The 22824-nt window shown below is 41.9% G+C and overlaps 1 long non-coding RNA gene across 1 annotated transcript in view; it reads left to right on the top strand.

Moving 5' to 3' along the window:
• Nucleotides 1-21412, top strand: part of LOC138756647 (uncharacterized) — a 279494-nt gene extending 258082 nt beyond the window's left edge. Inside the window, exons 3-4 of the long non-coding RNA XR_011353224.1 lie at nucleotides 18035-18103; nucleotides 21278-21412. This is a non-coding gene — a long non-coding RNA (uncharacterized lncRNA). The remainder of the gene's footprint in view (nucleotides 1-18034; nucleotides 18104-21277) is intronic.
• The last annotated feature ends 1412 nt before the right edge of the window (nucleotides 21413-22824 follow it).

Below are 22824 nucleotides of genomic sequence, written 5' to 3'. Positions count from 1 at the left end.
CAGCTGAAACCTTTTGCTTTTCTACTTCCTTTTTCTGTCTTGTTTGGAGTCGCTTTGTTTTCACTTTTATCTAATTGCCATCTTTGCAATTCTTCTATAAGTTCTTCTGTCTTCACCTTGTCGACACATAGTTCCTTAGGTGCAGCAACTTCAGTGGCAGCTGCCATCTTATCCAATCGGCTGCCCGTCTCACTCAGACATCAAACATTTACAATAACTCCAAATCCAAAACAGTCCTCAAAGGAAAAGTGGCAGTTTCTCCAAGCTTTGTTCTAACTTGCAATAAACACGAGGCTTGCCTCTACTTCAATGGTCTTGATGATCATGCCTCCTTGTTTAAAATGTTCTAAACAGGGTTCATTTATTAATCAGGTTCAAATTCCAAATCCAATTTCCAACTTCATATTGACTAACAAGTCAATAGTTCCTCTTTTATTGACTAACTGTCATAACTATCTTCCTTTATAGTTGCCTGGAAAGACTGGAATGTCATTGTTTATGACTCGTTCAAAATAGACCATAACCAAGTTGAGTTGAGTTTTCCTTGTATAGGTTAGTACATTATTACAACTTTGTTATATGACTAAATGATGCTTAAAACGATATTTTAAATGTTCAATAACAGTTATTGGTCTATTCCAAGACCCTCCATCTTTGCAGAACAAAAGAAAATTAAAATTGAACTTTATCTTAAAACACAGGGAGAGAGAGACCTTGGCTAAGAATACATTTCTATGGAAACACTCAAGAATGCCAATAGCATCATCACGGACTTCTTGCAGAATCTGCATTTTTAACCCTTACATTTGATAGGTCACCAAAGACTCTTGTAAATTTCCACAGATGCACTGTGGAGAGCATTCTGACTGGTTGCATCATTGTCCAATGAGGAGGTGCCAATGCACAGGACAGGAATAAATTACAGAGAGCTGTGAACTCAGCCAGTGCAATCATGGGCCTCGGTCTCCACTCCATCGAGGACATCTACGAGAAATGGTGTCTTAAGAAAGTAGCCTCTACCCTCAAGGATTTTCACCACCCACTTCACACTGCAACCATCAGGAAGGAGGTCCAGGAGCCTGAAGACAAACCCCCAACGGTGCAAGAACAGCTTCTTCCACTCTGCCATTAAATCTCTGAATAGACAATGAACCACAGACACGACCTCACTTGTTCTTCTTTTGCATTTATTATTTATTTTAAATATACTTTTAACAATATTTTTACTTTAATGCTACTCCAAAGCAACAAATTTCCTGACATGCTCATGACAGTAGATTCTGATTTTGATTCCTTTGACATCATCAGTTGAGCATCCTCAGACAAATTAGAATGACTTCAATTAATGTCCTGGATTAATTGCACAAAATTAGATTTTGTTATCAGAATTTAATGTAATTTTGACATACAGGCCCTCCCAGAGCCAATTGACATACAACTCTGGTACATTTTGAAGTGTGGGGTGATTCTGGAGCATCAGGAGAAAACCTACACGGACACGGGAAGAACGTACAGATCTGAACTCGGGTCGCTGGCGCTGTCACAGCACTGGGCTATGCTTACATCTTAAAAATGTGTTTGGAATATTATGAGTGAAGTTGCAAACATAACAGGCTGGGTTTCACTAGGTGAGAACAACTAATCAAACAGATCATTTTAGGCCATTCAATTGCTGATCAAAGTGAATTCTCTTTTACAAAATCCAAAAGTCACATTTTCATATACTCTGTGGAATAAATCAAAAGGAAATGTCTACCCCACCCCACTATATTGTTTGATAATAAGGTAAGTTGCCTTTGGATTATTTTGTCCTCTGTGATTGAAGCAATGCCTTTCATGTCTCTGTGTGGTAATGAAAGAATTACTGATTGCTTTCGACAATAGCTGTCTTCCTGTCATGGTGCATGTTAGGAACATGCTTGTTAGCATCTCTCCCCTATTTTCCTGTGTAATTCAGCCTGACCCTCCATCATAGACTTTTATATGGAATATTCTGGAATAATGTCCTTTTAGAAAGATCAGTGCTCAACAAAGGAATATTTCTAATGCAATGTCCACCCCACCACCCCCTCAGTCTTTCATTAAATGCAAAGAATTTTTATTTTTCAACTTCTCTATAATTGTCTTTCATGCTGTCACGCTTAAACCCCTTAAGTATGCAAAATACACCGCATATACCCTTGTAATAGTTATGGCTATTGACCCTCCTATTTTTGGCATAAAAGCCAAGTATTTTCCATATATTTCATGAAAAAGTCAACACCCCCCCCCCCCCCCCATTTTTGGCCCTGGTCGCCCGCTCATCCAATCTCCTGATGCCCCAACCTCCATCTCTTGCCCAGGCCACGACTGTCCACTCACCAGGGCTCCCAACGTCCCCGGCCATGGACTCTCACCTCGGCCCCAGCCGCCCACCTACCCATCCGAGCTCCAGATGTCCTGCCGGCCCATCCGAGCTCCAGACACCCCGGCTGCCCGCCCATCTTAGCTCCTGATGCCCCGAATGTGGACTTACCATCCATTCCCAGCCTTCCACCCATTTGAGCTCCCAATGCCCTGAGTGACGTAGGTACTTACCATGGTCAAAAGTAGTGTGCATAGTCAATCTCCTCAATTTTACCCTAAAAATTGGTTTATACATATGGTTTATCCCTTACTAATCACAGAGCACTGATGGCATAGGGATTACTTAAAGTGGTATATGAGTGGAAAGAAAAAGGTTGAGAACTACTGTTTTACACCATAAAATCAGGGAGGGTCTTTAAAACTCCCTGATTGGAAGGCAAATAAATGGGAATGAGTTTTGGAACAAAATGTTTAAACCTGATCAGTCAAATAGCATCAAATCACACCACCACTGTGATGTATTGGTGCTGCAGTTGTATGAATGACAGTCATTGGGAGTTTGAGCTTAGAAATTGAATTTCACTTATTTTTAGTGCCAACTCTCCCTCCTCAAAAGAAAATCAGACAAAAAGCTTTCTGGACTTAATAATAACCTGTCTTGTGCCCAACATCATGCAGACCAGTTGATGTAGGAGCAGAATTAGGCCAATCGGTTCATCATGAGCTGATCCATTCCCTGGCCTTCTCCCTGTAACCCTAAATTCCCTTACTAATCAAATACCTGTCAATTTGCTTTAAATACTCCCAATGACCTCGTTTCCATAGCTGCCTTTGGCAACAAGCTGCACAGACCCACAACCTTCCGACTAAAGAACTTTCTCTGCGTCTGTTTAAAATTGTCCATGCAGAGAACAAGCGGTCACCGGTGGCACAGATTGTAACTGCAATAGAGAGGGGAGATGTTGCAGGGAGAAGGGATAAGAGCCCAGATTCATTGAAAAACGGATTTGGGTGTAAGTGGGAAGCATGACAGGTAGGTGCTCCTCTGTGCCAGGGGATGGAGAGTGAAAGTAAGCAATGCAGCCAAATGCCATGGAGGTTTACAGCATGAAAATGGGCCCTTCAGTTAGTGCTTGAGATGGCACCTTCTCTTCAATTAAATTTAAAAAATAGTGAGCTGACTTCTTTGCCAGTTTGCAGCCAAGTGAACATTCTGATCTGTGGGATAGCATCACATTGAGAGATTTGGCATGGACCTTGTGTGATAGTGGCCAGGACACTGAGATTCACAGTGTCATCTCTCTCTTATGTTCACTTTTGCAAACCAGAGCCTGTAATGCACTGCTCCACAGCCATGCTGGATGTTTGGATATTGAACACTCTGGATTAATAGGCAATGCATCCCAACCCCCTCAGAATGACCTGCCATGCCTCTACACGCTACAACTGATTTTGTTGGAGGTCAATACTTCACACACAGCCTTTCACAAATTTTTAAACTGCTCATCTACTGAGTGTATTGCACATACACTTTTGTCTATCCACGAATGCCATTTTTACAGACAGTTTCATGTCTTCCAAATGCTGCAAACATGCAGTTGACAAATGCTGATGCTTTGAAACCCTCTTCTGATTGTAGAAGATCGCACTATAAGATAAAAGGGTCTGGGCTGGTTTAGAGGTTGACACAAATCCGATGAAAACTTGAATGTTCCACACTTAGACATTTATCACATAAATTCATTCAATTAAACAAGTACATCTATAAAATAAACCATTCATGTCATTTATGAATTATGTGTCCGATACTTCAAATCTCGAGTGACTAATTTTATACCATCCAGCAGTCCCCAATGTGCATTCTTTATTGATCAAGGAGTGGAGTTGTATTGGAACTTCCTCGGTTATAAATAATGGGGACCCTTGTGTATTTGAAAATGGTCAACATGTATTTCTTCTGCCCTCTAGTGTTCCTGTTATTTCCTAATTGGAGCACAGCAATGCTCCAACGGAAATATGTGGCATAGAGACGGCAAGTGACTGAGGCAGGAAGAAGAAAGATAAATCAGTTCAGCTGAGGGAACAGCCAAGACATTTAAAAATGCGACTTTGGTAAGATGCAGTGGTAACAAACTATTTCAAAAGACCAACCCTGTGGAATTCGATTGCACAGTGCAGGCTTTTAAAAGTGACGTGATAGATGCAGATTTATCTTTTGAAAGTATGTTGTGATTGTTTCTGAGTGAAGTGGTGTCCAATGCAATTTGGATCTACGTAATACGCAGGAATTCTTCTTGGCCTTCCACTGATGTCATTGGGTACACAGTGGAATTTGACTTCGAACCCCATGATCATCACCATCTCACTGCATTGAGGAGCCCAGTAAAGCTATGATCTTGTTTTTCTCATTAACTAAGGAGAATCTCTGTTGACACTGGAAGATTGGGCTCTGCAGTTTCAGAACTGAGTATACACAGCTCAGATATCTTTTAACTGATGCTCAGTGGGTTGTTTCTCATTCAATGTGTGCCGAAGTGTGGAACATTTGAGTTTTGACTCTTCATTGGATTTGTGTCAACCTCTAAACCAGCCCAGACCCTCTTATCTTATAGTGCGATCTTCTACAATCAGAAGAGGGTTTCAAAGCATCAGCATTTGTCAACTGCATATTTGCAGCATTTGGAAGACATGAAACTGTCTGTAAAAATGGCATTCGTGGATAGACAGAAGTGTATGTGCAATACACTCAGTGGATGAGCAGTTATAAAAGTTGTGAAAGGCTGTGTGTGAAGTATTGACCTCCAACAAAATCAGTTGTAGACTTGCATTCCATAATGTTTCAAACGTTCTTTCCAACTATTAATACATTTGCCCCAGGTTGTTAAGAGATATATATCTAAAGCAGAGCAAACATAAAGCTCTGCCTATTCCATACTTTATTTAGCCATCTAGTCCATGCCAGCTCACAGAGCATCCCATTTCCACAATAATCTTCCTCACAGCCTTTTCTCTCCATCAACCTCTTTCAGATGCCAACCCTTGCCTACTATATACTCAGGGTAATTTAAAATAGTCAGTACCTACTCTCATGTTTTTGGAAGGTCACTGCGAGAAGGTGCACCCTCCACACCCTCCTTTATTGTCATGTAATATATAATATTACACAAAAGGCCAGGATTGCGGTCAAGGTCTACAGACGCCACCACTGTGCTGCCCATTCTACTGCTGAGCTAAAGGTTTTACATGACATATGAAGCTTTTGTTACCTCCAATATTTTCCCTTCCCTTTATCCCATATTTCTAAATTTTAGCTTTTTACATGTTTTTGGATTGGAAATTTAAGGCTGAAAAGTAAAACTCAAAATGGCTGAAGGCATTGTATGCTTTTTAACCTAAAACAAATTGACAACGTTTTACAGGATCTTTCTTTTTATTTTTCTTTATCTCTGATCATTGTTTGCGAGCTAAGGTTTGCTTTGGAATCATGTGCTTGTTACGTCCCTGACTTTCAAAAAAAAATGTCTTCACTGTTACTGCAAGCCACGTTACTCAGACGAGGCAGAGCTAATAACAAAGCATTCTTTATGGAAATTAGCCATTTTACAAAAACACTGAACAGCTGTATCAAAATCAAACCATGTGGTGCACCCAATTCTTGAAGGTGTCATTACAGCACTAAATACACAGCACTGCTTCACTTTAGAAAAAAAAGTAATTAATCCATGGAAACCTTGACGAGATATTTGTCGATGTAACCAAACACAGGCTTTACTCAGTTTCTTGGTGGTGTCAGCCACAGACTCTTTGCTACAAGTTGTAATTATCCCAGAAATGTCAACTTCAGGCAGTGATGATCCCAGTCAATCACCTCTGCATGTGTAACCCATACACATTCTTTCTGGCCCCCTGTTCTATAATTATTGAGCACATTGCATGCAATGCAGTTTGCATGAACCTTAACACAGACATCTAATAAACCTGATTAATGAACACCACAAGGTATTTGGCTCTCGACTAAATATTATGAGCTCCACCTTGGTGCATTTTAATACTCTCCAACTTCCTGCATCTGTTCTCATGTTTTTTACGTGACTTTATTCCTTCCTTTCTGATTCTTTAAATGTGTTTCCCTCTTTCTTTATTATTTTCCTTTGTGCCTTCATTGTGTTTCCAGCAATATTTACTGCTTTTCATTTTGAGGAGTGTCTCTTGGACGACTGTTGGACAAGTGCGTTGGATTACACTGCATTGAAAGGACCCATGATTCATTGGATCTTCCTTTGCCCCTAAAAAGGATGAAACCTCTTGGCCATGACAAGTCAAGATTATTGTCATTTGATTGGACAAGTACAATCCGACGAACCAGCATTCTCCATTCCTCAGTGTAAAACATGCAGAAACACAACTAGACATAATGCATATACAGTCAAGCAATAGGACAAGTATTTATTATTTATAGACAAATAGATATTGCTTTGTACATATGAAAGTCTCAGAGGGTTCATGTGAACAATTTCTTTGGTCCTTCAGCATTCTCACTGCCCAAGGGAAGAAACTGTTCCTCAGCCTGAGGACATTTGCTCTGATCTCCCTATTATCTCCTTCCTGATGGGAGTAGCTGAAAGGAACTGTGTGGGGTTTCCAAGGGGTCCTCAGTGACTTTGTGTGACCTCTTCAGCCAACGATCCTGGTAGATCACGTCATTGGGGGGAGGGAGACTCTAATGACCCTCTCTGCCACTCTTATGGTCCTGTCGATTGACCTCTGATTCATTTCTCTGCGATGCAGCCGGCCAGGACGCTCTCGATAGAGCTCCTGTAGAAGGTTCACATAATGGTGGCTGCTAGCGTTGCCCACTTCAGTCTTTTCAGGAAGTGCAGTCATTGTTGCATCTTAAGTGAGGAGATGTTGAGTGTCCACGATAGGTCACTATTAAGAAAACACCAAGGAATTTGTTGCTCTCTACTCTTTCCACTACCGAGTTGTTGATATGTAGTGGAGGGTGGTTATTTCTGCTCCTCCTGAAGTCCACGATCATCTCCTTCATCCTGTCCACGTTGAGACTCAGGTTGTTCCTCTCGTACACTTCACAAGATTTTCCACCTCTTCTTTACAGTGTTACTCATTGTTGTTGCTGATGAGACCAACTACTGCTGTGTCAACTGCAAACTTGATGACATTGTTGGAGGTGGGTCAGGAGTGGACTGAGCACACACCCCTGAGGTATGCCAGTGCTCAACGTAATGGCGCTGGACTTTCTGCTACCGACACGGACAGACATTCTGTTAGGAAGTCCAGAATCCTGTTACAGAGAAGGGGGTGTTGAGTCCCAGTGAGGACAGCTTCTCCACCAACCTCTGGGGAATGCTTGTGTTAAACGCCGAGCTGAAGTCAATGAACAGCAGCCTGGCACATGATGTGTCATTCTCCAGGTGGATCAAGAGAGAGTGATGGAACAAGGCTCCAGCATCATCTGTGGAGTGTTTTCTTCTCTAAGCACATTGAAATAGATCCAGCATTTCTGGGAGGTGTGCTTTGATGTGTTCCATCAACAGGCACTCGAAGCATTTCATAATGGTGGAGGTCAGTGATAGTCATTGAGGCCTGTTATTGTCACCTTATTGGGTACCAGGATAATGGTGGCTGTCTTGAACCTGGTAGGAATGATGGACTGCAGCAGTGAGTTGTTGAAGATGTCCGCGAAGACCTCCATCCATTGGTCTGCACAGTCTTTCAGTATCCATTGTCTGGTCCGGCTGCCTTTGGTGGGTTTATCTTGGATAGAATTCTCCTCAACTCAGCCGTGGCTATGTTTGCTTGTCAATTCCTTCATGAGCAATGTTGATTCATACAGGGTTTGTAAGTTTATTGGTGTATTTGTGTGGCATGGCATGGGCTCTGAGGCTTGAAAGACAAGTTACCATGCTGGATCTCTGAATTAAAAAAAAAAATTTAAAAATGTAATTTCGAGAATAATGGGAAACAACATGGAAATAATTGTCCCCATAAATCATTCTTTGAAATTATTGAAGTGAATTTCAGTGACATCAGGTAAAATATACTGATGTGGCCATTTAATCTGTTTTGCACTCATGGGGATGAAATAATGTTTAAATTATTTTTGAAATACTGTTTCTTAATACAGGGTGACACAATTAGTGTAGCGGTTAGCACAATGCTGTTACAGTGCCAGTGATTGGATTCGAATGCCGGCACTGTCTAAGGATTTTGGACGTTCCCCCGTGCATGCGCGGGTTTCCTCAGGATGCTTCGGTTTCCTCCCACCATTCATAACCTACCAGGGGATAGGTTAAGCAGGTGTAATTGAGTGACACGGGCTCATGGGCCAATAGGGCCTGTCACCGTGCAGCATGTCTACATTATAAAAATTTTAAATGACTTGTATATCAGGTTTAAAATTAAATTATTCAGAGTATACAAGCACCTATCATAACATCTGATGCACATTGACATAAATCTACATGTCTTTGGGATGGTTAAAAAAAAATCAGTGGAAGCAGATTTCCATCTTCAGGTCTGCTCCAAATATTCCACTGATATGGGTAATCATTCGTTCAATGTTCCAAAATAGAGTGGAACTTCGAAATATAAGCAGTATTACTAAAAAAAAATCTAGCGAAAAAAATATCTCTCATTATGTGGGGATACAGGCTTCTATTTTAAAGTTTTTGGAAAGCAGAATATTTGGAGGTTGAGCGAGCAGTGAGAAGGATGTTAAAAGACTTTGAGATGACGTAGACAGGTTAGTCCAACAGGCAGAAATCTGCCAGATGATATTTAATGCAAAACGCTTTTGAGTGATACACTATGGTAGTAAGAACATGGAGAGACGATATGAAAGGTATTTTCTAAAGGAGGTGCAGGACCTGAGTGTTCTGAAAGTACTTAATTATTTATTTGAAAGTGACAGAAATGGTGGCAAGGAAATGTATGTAATTTTGGATTTCAACAATTGTGTCTCAGAGAACACCACTAAATTATGGTGATTCTTTATAAAAGCAAAGGTTCAGCCACAATGGCAGCGTTGCATCCAATTTTGATCACTGCAAACCTCAGAGATAATGCACCATAGACTTTCTAAGATGGTCCCAAGAATGAAGGGTTTCTAGTTTGGAAAAGTTGAAGAAGCCAAGTCCTTCGAGCAGGGAAGTTAAAGGGAAGATGTAACTAAGGTATTCAGTAAAAGGAAATAGGAGCTCGGGTATAGTTGAACAGAGAGATATCAAGCACATAGGTGGAAAGGTTGTGAACCTGGCAATTTATAAATGATTTGCAATAGAACCAAAAGTGACTTGAGAAAATGTGTGTCTTTTACATAGGTGTTAGAGATTCAAGTATGGCTTTTGAAAGAGAAATAGAGAAATAGAGCAGCACTTGAAAGAAAACTGTATAGTGAGGCTGCATCATCTGTAGTGAGGCTGCATCGTGTATAGTGAGGCTACCGCCAGTGGGGTGATATCGCCTCAAAGCGTGCATCTTTGCGCCTCACAGTTCGGCGGGCAGCAACCTCCTTTTAAGAAGACAGCAGAGCCCACCTCATTGACAAAAGACAAAGGAGGAAAAACCCAACACCCAACCCCAACCAACCAATTTTCCCTTGGAACCGCTGCAACCGTGTCTGCCTGTCCCGCATCCCACAAACGAGCCTACAGCTGATATGGACATTACCCCTCCATAAATCTTCGTCCGCGAAGCCAAGCCAAAGAGAGGAGAGACAGATTCAAGTATGGCTTTTGAAAGAGAAATAGAGCAGCACTTGAAAGAAAACTGTATAGTGAGGCTGCATCGTGTATAGTGAGGCTACATCGTGTATAGTGAGGTTACATCATGTATAGTGAGGCTACATCATGTATAGTGAGGCTACATTGTGTATAGTGAGGCTGCATCATGTATAGTGAGGCTACATCATGTATAGTGAGGCTACATCGTGTATAGTGAGGCTACATCATGTATTGTGAGGCTACATCGTGTATAGTGAGGCTACATCATGTATAGTGAGGCTACATCGTGTATAGTGAGGCTGCATCGTGTATAGTGAGGCTACATCGTGTATAGTGAGGCTACATCGTGTATAGTGAGGCTACATCGTGTATAGTGAGGCTACATCATGTATAGTGAGGCTACATCGTGTATAGTGAGGCTACATCATGTATAGTGAGGCTGCATCATGTATAGTGAGGCTACATCGTGTATAGTGAGGCTACATCGTGTATAGTGAGGCTGCATCATGTATAGTGAGGTTACATCGTGTATAGTGAGGCTACATCGTGTATAGTGAGGCTGCATCGTGTATAGTGAGGCTACATCGTGTATAGTGAGGCTACATCGTGTATAGTGAGGCTGCATCGTGTATAGTGAGGCTACATCGTGTATAGTGAGGCTACATCGTGTATAGTGAGGCTGCATCGTGTATAGTGAGGCTACATCGTGTATAGTGAGGCTACATCGTGCATAGGGAGGCTACATCGTGTATAGGGAGGCTGCATCGTGTATAGTGAGGCTACATCGTGTATAGTGAGGCTACATCGTGTATAGTGAGGCTGCATCATGTATAGTGAGGCTGCATCATGTATAGTGAGGCTACATCGTGTATAGTGAGGCTACATCGTGTATAGGGAGGCTGCATCGTGTATAGTGAGGCTATATCGTGTATAGTGAGGCTACATCGTGTATAGGGAGGCTGCATCGTGTATAGTGAGGCTACATCGTGTATAGTGAGGCTACATCGTGTATAGTGAGGCTACATCGTGTATAGTGAGGCTGCATCGTGTATAGTGAGGCTACATCGTGTATAGTGAGGCTACATCGTGTATAGTGAGGCTGCATTGTTAGTTCAGGCCTCATTGACAGATATCACTTCCTGTGCTGTTACCCATTCCATGATTCTGAGTGTGTGGTTGTGATAGATGTTCCAGTGACAAGCAAACTCCAGTTCAAGTTTCACACTTGCTGTGTATTGTCTACCTTGGATTCATTGATAGTCAACACTTCACATTCCCCTCACATCGTTGCATCTCCTTCCCTCTATGAGAAACAGAAGCATCATTAAAGCCAGTCAACCACCCAATCTCTTCCTTTCCTTTAACATCCCTGCTCTTTCTCACCCTGCCATTGGTGGATTTTTTTAAAGCATATCTTCTCACCAGAGTGTTTTTTTTATGATCTTGAATATAGAATCTTCTTGGAAGATGTCCTGCTTCTTGCCTGCACCTCAATAAGCCCCCATTTCAACACGCTTTTCTTCTCTTGACTTCACCCATCTCTGCACTAAACCTAAACAAATCCAAACCATTCTTGTGTGAATAATCCTCCTAAAGAATATTTCAACACACCCTTTGAATGGCATTAGCCTTTAGAAAGGTATGATCACAGTTCTTTCTATTGAACTTCCATTAAGCGTACTTCAGACGGCAGTGATACATCCAGGCAGCTTTGGTTTTGAAGGCTCTGAGGAGTCTGAGGTTGAGAGTCAGCAAAAGATACCCACTCTTTGTCCTGTAGTAACAGTAATTAACTAATCCAGTTAAGTTTTAAGTCAGTGAAACATCTTGTTCCCCCAAATCTCTCACAAGATAATGACCATTAAAGGAATGGTAGGTCATTAGATTTATGTGATGTGGTTATTGGTTGATATTTATAGCTCATGTCTGAATGTTGTCCAATTTTAACTCCACTGACTGTTTTGTTATCTGAGGAATTGTGACTGCAAATGGATACTATTAACATCTGTGATTGTCTACACTTCTGACATTTTGGTAGTGAGGTTATTAGTGAAGGTTGAGCAACTCCTGCAGAAATAACATAACTGAGATGACTAATCTCCAGTAAATGCAACTGCCAACTTTTTGGTGTCAGCTCGGCTATTAGATTATGGAGTTGGTAACCTCCACAGAGCTAACCATCCTCGCAATGATGGACATCTTGGGTTCCATTAAAACACACAGAGAAATGCTGGAGGAGCTCAGCCGGTCTCTCAACGTCCATAGGAGCTGAAGATATAATACTGACGTTTCGGGCCTGACCCCTACTTCAAGGAATAAGCAAAGAACAGAAAGGCATAAGAATAAAGATGCTGAAGACTGACTGGGGGAGAAGTCCAGACCAACAAAAGGTGACAATTGGATGTGGTAAGAGGAGAGGTGAGAATTGATTTTGGCTCTGTGAAAGGAGACAGAGAAAGGAGCGACCAAGTTTGGGGAAAGGCAACGAGGAGGGGAAGAAGAAAGGGGAGAGTGGTTTAACAGAAACTGGAGAAGTCGATGTTGGAGGGTCCCCAGATTGAAGATGAGGTGTTGTTCCTCCATTTGTGAGTGGTCTCATTCTGGTGGTGCATGAGACCATGGAGAGGCGTGTAAGCAAGGGAATGGGATGGGGAATTGAAATAGGGGCCACTGGGAGATCCACGGTATTGTGGCGGACAGAGCCAGGGTGCTCAACAAAGAGATCTCCCATCTGCGTCCAGTCTCACTAATGTCAAGGAGACCACAACAGGAGCACTGGGTTCTTGGGTTCCATGTATGATACAGCTGAGAAAACTGTCCAGCCGATTATCAGCACCCAATTCATTATTGAGAACATCTATCAGAAGTGTTGCCTGGGCAGGGTGAAAAACATTATCAAGGATGTATCTTTCCCTAACTATGGACTTTTTACTCTCCTTCCATCCGGAAGGAGGCCTCTGCACCCGAGCCAGCTTCTTTCCTGAGGCTGTGACCCTGCTGGACCTTGCATCACAGCGCTGAGCAGTATCGCACCCATATTGTGCTCTCAGTTACTTTTATACATGTTTGTTTGCTGGAGTGCTTGCTTTTATTCACTTGTAAATAGCATGATTCTTTGCACTTCATGTTCAATGCTATAATGTTTGGGCAGATGTCAACACATTTATTATAAAGGTGAGGCCTCTCTTTCCTGAAATATATTTACTGAATCTAAAATGAGAGAGCAGCACGGTGGTTAATTTGTGGTACAAAGGGGGGAAAAAGAATCCTCTGGTGAAAGTATTTGCTGAGACTGCATCTTTTGGAGTTGGCCAAGGTACTGATCTCCTCAGAGGAAAAACGTTTAGGTATTGTCAGCCTCTTGCATTTGCAACCTTCTCAGACTTCTGGTGAATTCTGACTGGAAGAAAGAGAGGGGTTTTTTTTCTGGCTTTTTAGATAGGAAATGTACGTCATAGCTTATATTCAATCTGGCAAATCTTTGGTGTGGTTGTGATAGATGTTCCAGTCATTGTGGTGTGTGGAGAGTATGGTGGAGAGGGTGCAGTGAAGTGGGAGTTTGAAGGAAGGCAGAGGATAATGAAGAATGTGGTTCCTAATTCAGCAATGCGTTTGAGAGATGTCTACCTTGTCATTCTCCTGAGATTATTAGACCCTTTAGTGTATTCCAGTTTTATCTTGGGAGCCAAAATCATGTTTTGCATTGGCCAGAGGGGAACCTCAGTACACTTAAGATTCAAGTAAAATACATTAAAAATGTAACATACATGATACACCTTAACTTTTGTCTGCCGATAGGCAAAGAGTCGCCATAAGTATGGCCTGGCACCCCTATCAATAGGAGAAGCCAGTGAAAGTCCTCTCTCAGAGTCACTGAGTGCCCGTGGATTCACCTCCAGCCCTCCCACAGCCTCTGCAGCAGCACGACTCCTGTTTGATTCATCGTCAACCCGAGCTCCAGATCTAAATCTCTGACACGATCAGGAAGCCTTCAGTGCTTGAAGTCCTTTGGGAGCCCTCAGCACCCTCTCGAGTCTGGATCCCGATTCCTGGTTCCTGTGACCCAGTGTCCAGCAACCCATAGCCCCCATGTGGGTCTCCAACCGTGTCACCCGCAACCTATGTGAGTCCTTCAGCTGCTGATCATATCCTGCAGATCAGGAGGAAGTGCTGGACTGTGCCTTAGAATCAGTTTCTCCTTCCAGTCTTTTCTTCAGGAATTTCATTCTTCCATCAAGTCCTTTTCTTGATTCATCAGAGACCACCTTGACTTTTGCCTTTCAGGGGCAACAAGCAAGCCTACTTTTGTTCCTCCCATCTGTTCTGAAGACACTCCAACAATAACGAAAGAGCTAAGTATTTGCTCTGAACACAAATCTCTTCAGCAACGGGCACCAATATTCAACACATGCAGGTCTCTGTCTCAGTTTCAACATGTAGCAATTCCTTGGTACACAATGCAGTTAGTACTTGAGTTTCCACTTCACTTTGGTGGATATCACCTTTAAATTGATGTTTGAGGATATGTAACGAGCATTTGCTCATACTTGTACTTCATTTTTCCAAGTTAGAATAAGTAGGTACATCTCCAATGAGAATATTGCATCCCTTATCTTAATGTTGTTTTGCTATCTAGTTCATGATACTAGCTTCCCTCTTTATAGTATGAGATTTACATGAACACTCAATAGTTCTTCATGCAGATGTTCTTTATGCTCTACAGGGTTGTTCAGTCAATGCTCTTAAGACTAGGGACGCTCAGTGCAGCCCTGCTAACTATGTTCGTAATAAAAAGTGCAGCGGGAGTGAGGCCCTAATGACAAAGGCTTTGTTCTAATGAGAGTCGAATGTCAGTGGGATATTGCATTTGACTGGGTTTTGAAAAGCACCTACCCTATAAATAAGTCTTGGTATAAGACTGGCTCCACATTTCTAGATGCATTAGATCCTCTGAATCTCAGTGGGGATGTCCCTGCTGAACAGCGCACTGGGCAATTAGAATTGTCCCATGGGATATGAGGCATGGATTTGCTTAGTATACATTTCTGAGTCTCTGTGGTGGGCAAAAGAAAACTGCAAAGTGAAGGAGCCATTGATATCAATTCCAACATTACTCATGAAATCACATTAATGAGTAAAATAACACCCTACAGAGAAAGGTGCATATCATTAATTTTACAGATAGATCTTTACCATAAAGCATAGCCAACACCATCTTACATTATTATCCAGTGTGGTTCCAGGTTTGCTGCATCAATCTCTTTGTTGTTGGATGTGAATTGTACCTATTAAAAAAACACTTCTTGATACATCGTATGAATGAAAAATTTAATGGTCCACTCAAGCTTTTGATACTTCAATATCCTTGTTATTACAACAATTGTTCATGGAAAATATCTGAAATTTTGTTTGGATCTCATTTGAACTATTTACACTGACAAAAAGGATCATTTATACTTTTCTAATCATTTACTTATTGCATACAACCATTTACTGTTCATCGTAATTGGCTACCAAGATAAGTGTTTTGATTGGGTTTTCAAAAGACAATTAAGCATCGACCACATGGAGGGGGGAGGGGCATCTGGAATCAAGACTGATTGAACAAGCATGTAGACCTTCTTCCCAGAGAAGGTCACTTTTTTAATGGAGTTGGTTTTTATAACAACCAAATTGTTTCATGGACACCATTGCTGATAGCAAAATACTGGAGGAAATGAGCAGGTCAGGCACCATCCATAGATGGCAATAAACAGTCAATATTTTGAGCCAAAACTCTTCATTAGAACTGGCTAGAAATAGGGCAGGTCTAAATGAAAGGGAGGGAGTCAGGGGAGAAGGTGATAGGTGAATAGAGATGGGAGGGTGTCATATGTAGATTGTGGAGAAACACACGGCCTCTGTCTGGAACATTGTGGATTATGGTGAGTCATGTTGCCTACCTGTCTGAAACTTATTTGGAGGTCGCATAACCTGCCAATCAAGGTTGGACTCTGGCCACCCATTAGTGGACACTTTCCCATTGGCTCATTTAATTGACTCAGTGTCACTATTGGCCAGATACCCTGTTCAGAACAGTATAAAACATCAATGCACACCACATTTCTCTCTCTCTGCCTCTCGGACCATGTCCTGAACATTGCTTCGTGCCAGGTCGCTGCTGTGGACATTGCTGGAGGAGTCATAGGTAAGATGTGTACTACCCTTAAGTTGAGCTGTAGTTCTGTGATAGATCAGTGCTTGCAGAGAGCCACATCCCCACTGGCACAGGGAATTGGGAGTATGTTTGAAAGTACTGGTCTGTGAAGTGTGTACCAATGTGGGAATGTGTAAAAGATAGGCGGTCACTGGTATTGGACTCCACCTGGGTCTGATGTGAACGTCTATATAGTTGCTTAGTACTGAAGTATCATTTGATGTCTTCCCATTTGTCTCCCATGTGTTCAATAAAGTTACCTTTGATTATAACATTTGTGTCCAGAACTGTCTCTCTGTGAACCCGATTCTTACCGAACACAATAGAGCACACATGTCAAACTCTGGCCCGCGGGCCAAGATATAATTATATTTGGCCCGCAAGATCATTTCAAAAATGTATTAGAGGTGGCCCGCTGGCCGCCGCGCCAGTATAGCACATGCACAGCTAATACTATAAATCCCAGAATGCATTGGCATCAGCCCGCTAATCGCCCCCACCTCCTCTGTTTACGTTGCAGGGTTTCACCGTGGACTCTGGTTTTGGGGCCTGTCCAGTGTCAGGGGAAGCCAAGGCCGCTTCCCAGCGCCCGGAACCGGAGGCCTCAGGCCTGACCTCGCCAGGAACGTTGCCCACTCCCCCTCCCTGTTGCAGGCCAACCCGCGACTCACGGTGACGGGGCCGCTGATCCGCCAAGATGCCACCCTGCAGCGAGAGCCGATGCCCCCGCACTGTCGTTGTCCAACCCGATCGCCCGCAAACCCCGCCCTCCCGCACACAGGCCTGAGTAAGGATTATGAACTTTAATCTCAAGATAAAACGATCTTCCAATAGTTTCATGTCACAGTGATAAATATATTCCTGGTTAAAAATGGTCCTGCACCTGGATACAAGCTCATTAGGCATGAAACTTGAAAAGTGTGTAAATCAAAGGATATCTGTACCAATGGAAAAAGGGCATGGCAAATAACCCTGCTAGAGTTCATGCCCACAATCAGTCACCCATTTGATTGTTTCAGGAATCATGTTATTCTCCCACATTCTCAATAGCCCTCAGATTTTACTATTCGACAGCACACTAGCAACATTTGACAAATCCTCTAGAGAGAAATATTATTGATTGAATATTTTATTTCTCATTTGTTAATGCTTCTGGAAAGAGTTTATCCAAAACTATTATTAAACATTTATTTTAATAAGAAAAAGTTTAACATTACATATGTTGAAAGAAGAGAAAACATGCAGATGTTGAAAATTTTCAATAAATATTTAGTTCAGCCCTCGACTTAGTCCAAGTTTTTAATTTTGGCCCTCCGTGAATTTGAGTTTGACACCCCTGCAATAGAGGGTTACAAAATTTGAATAAAGTAAGAAACTAGAAGGTGATGAAAGGATGAGGCAGAGGGCTAAGGAATGCGAACTCTAATAAGAGAGGGCAAGAGATCATGGATATTAACTTTTCATTCCCAATCAATCTAATCTCTTGAATTTCAGTTCCCCTGCAACTGCAATGAGATTTAAACTCTGACTCAATAGTTAACAATTACTCAACCGTACTTATAAAACCAGGTCTGGCCATTTGTTCATGTTCTCTCTCTCTCTCTCTCTCTCTCTCTCTCTCTCTCTCTCTCTCACTCTCTCTCTCTCTCACACACTCTCTCAAGCTGCCCCCAGAGATCAGGGTAAAATCTGCAGACTGAATGTAGGTGCTCTGCAACGTGATCACCCAAACTGCATTTGTTTTCTCCAGTTTAGAGGAGGCCACTTTGGGAAAACTGAAGTAGATTGGAAGAAGAACAAGTGAACTGCCTCCTTACCTGTAAGTACTGTGGGGCTCTGGATTGTGGGAAGGGCAGAGTTGAAAGGTCAGGTAATGAATCTCCTGTGGATGCAGAAGAAAATGCCATATGATGGGAAGCGCAAGCAAGTATGGAAGAATAGCCTGAGTATCACCAGGGGAAAAATCCCTTTAAAATTCTGACTAAAGAGGGAATAGTGCACCTTGTTATGGAGTTTTGTTGGAGCTGGTGGAATTGTGAGGGGTCATCTGATGAACGTGGAGGCTGGTGGGGTGAAAGATAAGGTCTAGTGAACTCTGTGCAGGAGCAAAAGGGGTGAGAGCAGAGGGGCACCAAATAGACAAGATGAATCCAATGTTCGTTTTAATTTGTGACAATATTAATCGGTGAATTGCTAGATAAGCCGCTTTTTAAAAAAAAAGAAAATTTTTTTTAAAAAAAGCCTCTTTTATTTTGTGGAACTGGCCTGAATTCCCAACCGTAAATAAACTGGCACCCATTCAACTTTTCAAGCCACTGTAACACTGTTAGAATGAATTTGTGATAATATTAAACAGTGACTTGGGAAGCAACCAACCTTGAATTATTCATCATCTATGACCATGCTTGACTCACTTCAATCATGTCGTCTCTGTGTCACTGGGTTAAAAAAGCTGCAGTGGCCATGAATCCTACTCAGAACAGATCTTGCAACGTGAAGAGAGCAGACAGTTCACAAGCCAGTATGATTTCCTTTGGTGCAGTGTTCCTCCACAGCACAGTCTGCCCCTTGTGGGAAACCAGCTTTCACCCCAATTTTGCAAAAAGACTGATGAGCTTGTCGTTCTGGGAGCTGATGAACCACAGTAGTGTTTTTTTAGACAGCAATGTCAGAAAAATCTGTGAACATTTTAACATAAATTAACATAATTATTCACCTTGTGTTCGTTTACACTGCACGCCTTAAGTTGCTGTGCGGGTTAATCCCGCTGCTTTTATGTTGAACAACGTGGCCTGAGTCATCAGCTAGATGTCAAATTCATGAGGAGAGTTTTGCGGTGCAATTGACACTGCAGGTTCCCCCGAAAAGTAGTCAAGGTCCTGCAGAATAAATCACAGTGCCAGAATTGAATAAAATTTCCTGCACTTTCCTTTTTAGACAGCCCGTCTAATGGCAAATTTCATTGATTGTTCTGTTACATGCCTGCAGTCTAAAAACCTGAATTGTTTCTTTCTATGTTCTAAGCATGTGAGCAACTGACCGAGCCGTGTCAATTCAGTGATGCAAGTTCTGTGAATTTAATCTCTGGATGGCGTAAACACCAGCAGAGGCTGGTTGGATCTAATAGTCGAATTCCATGCTGCAGATAGTTTGTAAAATAAAACAGATTTTGTGGATGGCCCTGAGGAAAGATAGTGCCCTATTCCCTCTGCATTTCCTGCAAGGAAAATAAAATCCAACAAAGAATCCAATTCAATGACCATTGAATACCAAAAAGATTGATTGCAATGTTGGAAAAATTGAATAATCATAGATGGTAAGGACAGTTTCAGTTCAGGCTCCAGAATGGTAATTTTGCCTTTGCTCTGTACCAATCTCCCTGTACTTTTGATCAGTATCTGATTTGTTATACAGGTACAGAATCTTTTATCTGAAACTCTTGGGACCAGACACTTAACGGAATTTGGAAAAGAATAATAGCATTGGCGGTACGTTAAGTAATTGCGCTGATTTCAGATTTGCACAAAACAAAGATACACTCCAACTAGAAAGGTCTCTTGATCGGGGGAGGCATTGTGTTGTGTGGATGTGGGGTGTAGGGGTGCTGTGGCAGCGCTGAGTGGGGTGGGGGGGGGGGGAGGACCCAAAATAAAGACACACATTCCAAATAGAAGGGCCACTGGATGAGTAGGAGTGGGGTGGGGAGGTGTTGGTGGTGCTGGACAGGAGGGTTGCAGTGTCTCTGGATGGGGGGGGTTGGGCGTCCAGGTGTCAGGCTGTCTATGACAAATTGGGCATCCACATATGGTGAATCAGAGGTGCTGGACTCTGTTAAAGTAAGGATCAATCAGGGATATTCATGGGTTAGTTGAGTGTGGATCAGGTCATGTTTGGTGCCAAGCACGAGCTTTGGTGTGCAGACGACATCCATGGAAAAAATATTTGATTTTCGGTTTTCGGTGTCTTGGATAAAAGATTGTGCACCTGTATTATGTGGTCTGCTCGCAAAACAAACTCCATCACTGCATCTTGGTACATGTGACAATGAACGTGAACTTGATTTAGGCATTCTCAGGCTCCAAAACAGTTGATTCCAATATTGCAAACACTATCTCACATTGGGCAAATGGAAGAAGAGATTGAGGGGGGCACGGAACAAAGTCTTCAACTGAGGTAGTCCCCATTGCAAGAAGTCATGAGAGATTTGAACCATAAAGCAATAGAGAATTTCAGGCCTGAATTTTCTAACTGGATTTTAATCAAGAATGGACATTCAGGTTTGAAGGAGCTGACCTATTTACAAAAAAAGGTTCCGATGCAGCACATTGTTGACTTTTTATGAACTCTTCACAATCTATTGTCTCTTGGCAAATAGGCAGAATCTATTTTTGTGCCGTATTATTATTTCCTCCCTTGGGCTTCCAAATGATGAAGCCACTGCATTGATTTGTTTCAACAAATAAGAAGACACAGTAGGTAGTGTTTGGAACCTTTTTTCCTTCTTCATCTCTACTTTGAAGTTTACTGACCTTCTAAGTTCAGATCAATAAACTTCACTGAAAAATGAGGGGAAAGCCAATTTTCATTAATGTGGAATTCATGCAGCTTTTCTCACCTGCACAGTCCAAACAAGAAGAATTGCTATGCCTGGTCAAACCCAGTATTACTGAGTTTAATGAGGGAAAATTTTGAAGCGTTACTGCTTCATACGAAAGCCCATACAATGGTAGCCAGATTGAATGCGCTGACTCTCATACGACAACTGTACAAAATCCAAAATGAGCAGTGGGTTGCTATCAGTTGAGTGTGTCAGAAAGAAACTGAGCTTCAATGCCTTACTGTGACACCGAAAAATAACTTTTAAAGCAGTTGAATGAAATAAAAATCTGGAATACACCTATATTTCAGGACATCTTAGGGACAGATGAACATGGCTAAAATATCAAATGCTGATCGTATTAAATGTAATTCCTCGTTTTATTCATATTTTCAGGGTATTCTTAAAATTAGCTGTCAAATGCTGCATCTGAACCATGAGCTTCCAAATGATGAAGCCACTGCATTGATGAGAAATCATTTCCTTGTTGCATGGCATTCCAGGCAGTCAGTAAGGTGGAATAGAAATTATGACCTCAATAAAATATATGAGGTGAGTAATGTTGCAATGCATGGGCGTTGAACTCAGAATCAGTTCCACTGGGATTGGAACTGAATTCCAAATCATTTCCAATTCCAGAGAAATTAAACTTCAGAAATTGTGTTCAAAGTTCATAACAATAAAATGCCCAAACCAAGAAAACTGGTTTCATTCCTCCCCTTTTGCTTGTGTTTGTTTGATTGGCTTCCATGGTTCTGCCCATCTTTGGTGAGAAAACCTACTGCTCACATTGGTTGTTGTTTTGCAAGCAAATGGGATTCGTGTATGTGGGAAAAAAACGGCAAAGAGAATAAGTGGGCCAAAGGTCCTGCTTCGTTTCTGTACGGCATAATGACTGGAATGCAACATATGGAGATTATCAGATACTTTCAGGTTAACAAAAAAAAGAGGATTTGTGCGATTTGATCCCTTTTGATGATACGGAGATCTTTGCAACCAAAGAAGAACTTTGATGTAGAATCGCACTGGAGGATGTATAATCTTTACACAGTAAGATCCCACTGCAGTGTTGTTGATAGGTGTCAATGGATTATTTTGTGATTTTGTTTAAATGATCATGAAGTACATTTTGTTTTTGTATAGTCACGAGCAGGTGGTTTTTGCATGAGGGAGAACTTCCCTGCTTTACTTCCAAATTGTACTGTCAGATCTTTTACATCCATGCAAGGGCACTGATCAGTAGTTGGTCTTTTGCCTCGTATCTGTACATTCCACCAGTTCAGGACTCCTTCAATTTTCTCAAATTGGAGAACGAGTCTTATGACACAAGGTTAACAGGGGTTTTCTCATTGGAGCAAAGAAAGACTTAATAGAGGTCTTCAAGATTATGAGAGGCAGAGATAGGGTGGACAGCCAACACCTTTTACTCAGGCCAGCAGTAGCAAATACCAGAAGATGTCTGCATAAGGTGAGGGAGGTAAGTTTAGGTGAGACATCAGGGGTAAGTTTTTTTTGCACAGAGATTAGTGGGTACCTGGAATGCCTTGCCAGGGAGGTGATGAAGGATGATACAATAGGGACATTTAACCCTTCAGACTCTGTATCCCAGTTTTCTGGGACTACCAACAAGCGCATATACTCCATGACCCGGTTTTCCAGAACTGGTTTTACACCCATCTACCAGTTAATTTGTACTGGTGTATGTACTGTAAAATGTATCTTTGCAAAGGTTGGGGTAAAACAGCTGTTTTGCCAAGTTCCACAAGAAGAAAAAGTACTGGAAGTGAAGGAAGAACTTTCAAATTTGTTGTTTGAGTATCCAGGACTATATAGGGTATGAACAGGGCAGTGACTGGCCAGATATAATGTGATTTCAGAGACTGAAGAGATCAACTAACTCGGGTTTACCCAGTCTGGAGTACATATTATCAAAGGTTAAAAAT

This window comes from Narcine bancroftii, chromosome 3 (genome assembly GCF_036971445.1).
Source record: "Narcine bancroftii isolate sNarBan1 chromosome 3, sNarBan1.hap1, whole genome shotgun sequence".
NCBI lineage: Eukaryota > Metazoa > Chordata > Chondrichthyes > Torpediniformes > Narcinidae > Narcine > Narcine bancroftii.
Note: the sequence above shows the minus strand (reverse complement) of the source record. Positions and strands in the feature narration are given on the sequence as shown.